Genomic DNA, 6,000 nt, shown 5'->3' with positions numbered 1-6,000 from the left:
CTTCGACTCTACTTTGAAGAGTCCTTTATCTAGGATCTCTTTCTTAGCCTTGGGGGGAACAGGCGGCATGCTGCGGCCGCCTGTAAGAAGGGGCGGATTCCTGTTCCACCTGTTGAAGCGCTTGTTCAGCTCTGTGTCTGAACTCTCAATGATAAGGAAGGTGTTCCGCCAGTCCTTCCATTTGTTTGCTTTACCTCTCGTCATGAGGTAGCCCCTGTGGCTCGTCAATTGATACCAGCCGGTACCGCCTGCCTTAGGGGTCCGGCTGAGGTAGTTCATGTGGGCGAAAGCCTCGAAGTTCGGCTCCACCCCGTGCAGTTCGCACCCGGCCACATAGCCGAGTACGTTGACCCAGGAGTTCGGGGCTAACTGCCATAACCCCAACTCATACCCATCCAAGATCCGCTGAACAACCGGATGTAGTGGGAAGCGCAGCCCAGCCTTGATGGCCGCCTCGTAGCAGCCAAAGCAGGCGCCATCATAACTGGTACCAGCCGGCCAGACGACTGTGTCTTCTGGATCCGGCACGAACACTAAAAAGCCGGGGCCCATTGTGTGGTTTGCGATAAAGCTCTCCACTTTCTCTTGCATGGCTGTGATCCGGCCCCGAGGTACCGTGCAGTAGTAGGGGGTATTTTGCTCTCGGTGAGAGGCGGATGGCTCCGCCCAATCGTCCCCCTTCTCAACTGCGTGAGAAAGCCTCGCCTCTTGCAGGCGACTGTTTTTCTCTTCTGTGTCCAGAGAAGCATGGCCAGAAGAGCTAGACTCGGAATCGTCCTCTGACGAGTCCGAAGAGGACGACTCCTCCCCTCTCCCGGAGGGGCCCGCCTCCTCTCCTTTAAAAGGAGCAGGAGAGAATGTAGAATTGTCAACTGTAAAATGGGAAGGGGTCACTTTGACTCCTCCCTCAGAACTGCCGGCTTTCAAGCCGCTTTGTTTCACTTCCACATCTGGCGCCTGGTCAGATGTTTCACTAATCGGCACCCTGTGGGAGGAGCCGTCTGAGTTTGAGATCCTGGCAGTCTTTTTTGTTCTGGCCATCATGCTCTGCATAGACACAGATACAGTCGGACTTTGTATAAAGGGCAAAGATGGGTCCAGAAAAGGGCAGGCGGCACTCCTAGTCCTAGATTCAGCCGTCCCCGGTGACCGGCTGATCACTAACCTAGGTCGTGTCGTGTGCTTCCGTGGTGCCATTTCAAAAAAGAATAAAGTAAAGAGAAAATTAAGAGTAAGAGAACCGACGGTTACCTGAACGAGTGACGATTGATGAAGTTCTGAAAATCCTTTGCAGTCGGCTTGTCAGAGCAGGCGGTAGGCAGAAAGGGTCCAAAATGTCAGAGCAAGTTCAGGGGTCCGAATGTTCTCTCACAAAGTTTTCAAGTGTGAAAATGACCGAAGTCAACACTCCTTTATATAGGCGAAGTGAGAAGGCGAAGGGTCACTTCCAGAATTCAAAATTTTGGCGGGAGAATCTCTCGGCCTCTCGCCGAGTGACACCTGTAGCAGGCCGTCGCCTGTTAATGGGCGATACCTGTCACAGGTAACACGTGACCAGTCACGTGCCACCTGTGAGGGGCAAATGATTAGGGGATTTTTCCCCACCAATCACCATCTAACAAGTGGACCAATCAGGTTCCGCCATGTGTCCGTCACATGGGCCAATAGGAGCCTGCCACGTGTCAAGCAATGTTCCGTCCACTATGGACCAATTACGACACGACACGTGTCCTTCCCATGACACCTGGGATAACCGGTCACCTAGGCCCAACTTCCGAGGGAAGCCCAATCAGCCCAAGGTTAACCTAAACCTAGATTGGCACGTTTCCCGAGGTTATAAATACCTCCCTTAATCCTCATTAAGGGAGATTACGCAGATTACACACATTAAACTCTCTCACCTAGAGAGACCCAATCACTTTAATACCCCATATTATGTTTGTTCCCAAACTCGCTTACTATTATTTACTTTTTTAAAAAATAAAAATAATCATAATTAGAAGATGTACATTGAAAACCATATACTCCGTAAAAAAATATATTAACAGTACGTAAATAATAAACACAATTCGAAGTTTTACAGGGATATCAATGCGGGTACAGTGGAGAATGTGAATATTACTTCTCTATCCCCACCAACATCCTCACCCAAATATTTTTTTTTTTTTTATCACCAACCCAATTGAGATATATGAATGTATATTGATATGATACTACGAGAAATCCGCATCATATCAATATACATTCATATCTCAATAAACGCACATCACACACACACAATATTGACAGGTAAAAATGTACAACATTCATCTTCAATTCATCCACAATCCCCACGGCTGCAGAACTAAAATAGGCCTTGCTTGTACCACGCACCAATCATATCTAAGCCCGCCTAATAACACTACAAAATTAAATTGGATAAAACGAACCATGAAGGACCACAATCCCATACTCAATCTAAATGCCAAAACAAATGCGACTGGTTCAACTATTTGGTGAGCAATGATTATCACTGTACTGTCAAATTTCAAACTCAAACCATTTAACTGTCCGAAACTGACTAATCCAAATGAGAACCGAACCAATCAAAAACAAATTATTTTAAACAAAAAATCGACCCGAACCGTATTTTAGTTATCCTAAACCAAACCGGTACCAATAATGAATCAAGCACTTATACATAGGGCGGGCCGCACAAAGTATAAAGTAATAGAAAATATTTTTTTTTTTTAAAAAAAAATATAAACATGTTTCATTCTTGTGACTACCTACAAGTCTACAACACCAGGGGCGGATCTTAGTTAAGGTGGGCAAGGGCCCGGGCCCCCCTAAGTATTTCTTAGCTTTAGAAAAATTAAAGGTCGAAGGATCAAACCTTTGTCACCCTTATTTTTTGGCTCAAGGTCTGCCACTTTACCACAACAAAATAGATTCTTGTATTAATAAGCTTAAACCAACTCAACTAAGGCCCCGTTCTTTAGAGCTGCTCTGCTTTGCTCTATTCAAATCAAATCTGCTCTGCTCTGCTCTACTCTATTTTCAAATAATAACTAATAATAACAACAATAATAATTAATATTCAATAATAATAATAAATATTGTATTGATGATAATAATTTATTATTTTGAATAATTATAATAATTATTAATATTAAAAATAATTTTAATAATTGTTAATATTTATTAATCATAATAATAATTATTAATAATAATATACAATAATTCAAACTATTAAGAATTAATATTTAATAATATTATTAATTAATAATTTTTAATAATTATACCAGCACAATTCTTTCAAGTAAATAAATAATAATAATAATAACAATTAATAACAATTTCTTTTATAAACATTTGATATTAGAATCACAATGTGTAGAAACATTTTATGTGGGTATTGATTGTTAGTTCATTGACTTGAATTATTTTTCAAATCTTTCCATACATTTTAAGATTAAAAAAAAAAAAAAAAAAAGTTGTTTTCAAGTAGTACTTTGTATATTATTATTATTTTTAGGGTAAAAAATATATGATTAAGACAAATTTATAAGTAAAATCATTAGTGATTAGGGGATTTTTCCCCACCAATCACCATCTGACAAGTGGACCAATCAGGTTCCGCCATGTGTCTGTCACATGGGCCAATAGGAGCCTGCCACGTGTCAAGCAATGATCCGTCCACTATGGACCAATTACGACACGACACGTGTCCTTCCCATGACACCTGGGATAACCGGTCACCTAGGCCCAACTTCCGAGGGAAGCTCAATCAGCCCAAGGTTAACCTAAACCTAGATTGGCACGTTTCCCGAGGTTATAAATACCTCCCTTAATCCTCATTAAGGGAGATTACGCAGATTACACACATTAAACTCTCTCACCTAGAGAGACCCAATCACTTTAATTTCCGCATTAATTACTCCTTAATCAAGTACTAACTTGACCGTCGGAGGCGGATCTCCAATCATCCGGAGCATCCGTTTGTTTTGCAGGTACAGGCGTCCGGTTCCAGTCTCGGAATTGTAACTCTCCCGCAGGACATTAGAAAACCCCGAAACAATTAGTACTCATTAAATCATTTTATTTTAAAATTTTTGTGAAATAAATATAAGTAAACTGTTGTCTTTATCTTTTTACTATTAACATATGTTAAATATGGTACACATATATTTATGTTTTCACTAACCTAAATCGTATATGCACTTAATAATAATAATAATAATAATAATAATAATAATAATAATAATAATAATAATAATAATAATAATAATAATAATAATAATAATAATAATAATAATAATAATAATAATAATAATGTTGAAATCTCCTCTCCTCTGTTGAAATTTAATCTGCTCTGCCCTGCCCTGCCTTGCCCAGAAGCTCAAAAGAACAGGGCCTAAGTATATTTTGTAAAATACTCTCTACGTCCCAAAATAACTGATACAGTCAAACTTTGTACCGAAATTGATGCACTAATTTAACCTTATTTTTACGTGAGTAAATATTAAAAAAAATAATAAATAAATAAAAGAAGTAGTTATTGATTAGGGGATTTTTATCCACCAATCAGCATCCGACACGTGGGCCAGCCAGGTTTCGCCACGTGTCCTTCATGTAGGCCAATATGAGCCTGCCACGTGTCATCAAGAGATTCGTTCTCCTTGGACCAATTGCAATGTGACACGTGTCAACCCATGCCAAATGGGAAAACCGACCAACAAGGCCCAATCATTGTGGGAGGCCCAGTCAGCCTTAGGTTTAACCTAAACCTAGTACTGGCACGCATCCCAAGGCATATAAATATGCCCATTAATCCTCATTAAGGGGGATTACGCACATTTAACACTCTCACCTAGAGAGACCCAATTACTTTTATTTCCGCATTAATTACTCCTTAATCAAGTACTAACTTGACTGTCGGAGGCGGATCTCCAATCGTCCGGAGCATCCGTTTGTTTTGCAGGTACAGGCGTCCGGTTCCAGTCTCAGAATTGTAACTCTCCCACAGGACATCAGAAAACCCCGAAACAGTTATAATGAACCTTTATATCAATATGTATCTAACAACATATTTTATGTTAAATTAATATGTTATTATTATGTTAATAAAAAACTAAAGTCGAAGCTAACACTACGTAGTGTCGTAGTCTACATATACGAATATGGAAAAAAAAATCCAACCTATCAATTATTTGGGACGGAGAGAATAATCACACAAACCCAACAATTTCATATATACACCTTGCATTTTTTGGGCCATGGGCTGTAGACCCAACCCTAGATCCGTCATTGTCGGTGAGACCAATACGGTGTAACTTGTCATACTGTTAAATGTTAATTGGTGACTTATCATCATATAATAGAGGAGCCACTTTATTTTTATTTCATTATACATAATCCAATTGTAAAAGGTGAAGTGATCTTCATTCTTTAAAATATTGTTAAGGAGATGAATGGTTTGTTCAATTATGATTTGTTACATGTTTCATCCATAAATTAGGTAAAACTGCTGGTAGTACCTAAGAGCCGATATACTTAAAAGAGGGTATTAATTAAACACTCTTAAAACAAAAGTTTTGTAATCTTGCAATGTGGCATGCCTCTTTGAATAACATAGCTAAATTTTTACCCACCCTATAAAACATACAACGAACCATTAATATAGAGAATTATAGAAATAAAACTCTTGCAAATTAAATTAAGTGGGGCTTAATAATATTCTCATCAATCAAGGATATGGAAGTTTTTCTATGTACATATATTTAGAGAGTTCTATTACAAACCAATTAAAGAGGATCACATGGGAAATTATATCATAAAAATGCAAAGAGATATTTAAACAAGCAAATACTCCTATCCATATTGATTTGGACGTTATTTATGACTAAGAGGCTGAAAGTTTTGTCTTTGATATCGTGCTAAGATGTTGGAACATGTCGACAAGAACTTTGAATCTTTGATATACATTTTAGTTTTTTTTTTTTTTTTTTCCTTTTTTTT

The sequence above is a fragment of the Chenopodium quinoa genome, unplaced genomic scaffold, assembly GCF_001683475.1.
Source record: "Chenopodium quinoa cultivar QQ74 unplaced genomic scaffold, ASM168347v1, whole genome shotgun sequence".
In the NCBI taxonomy this organism is placed as follows: Eukaryota; Viridiplantae; Streptophyta; class Magnoliopsida; order Caryophyllales; family Amaranthaceae; genus Chenopodium; species Chenopodium quinoa.
This window is presented reverse-complemented; position numbering follows the sequence as displayed.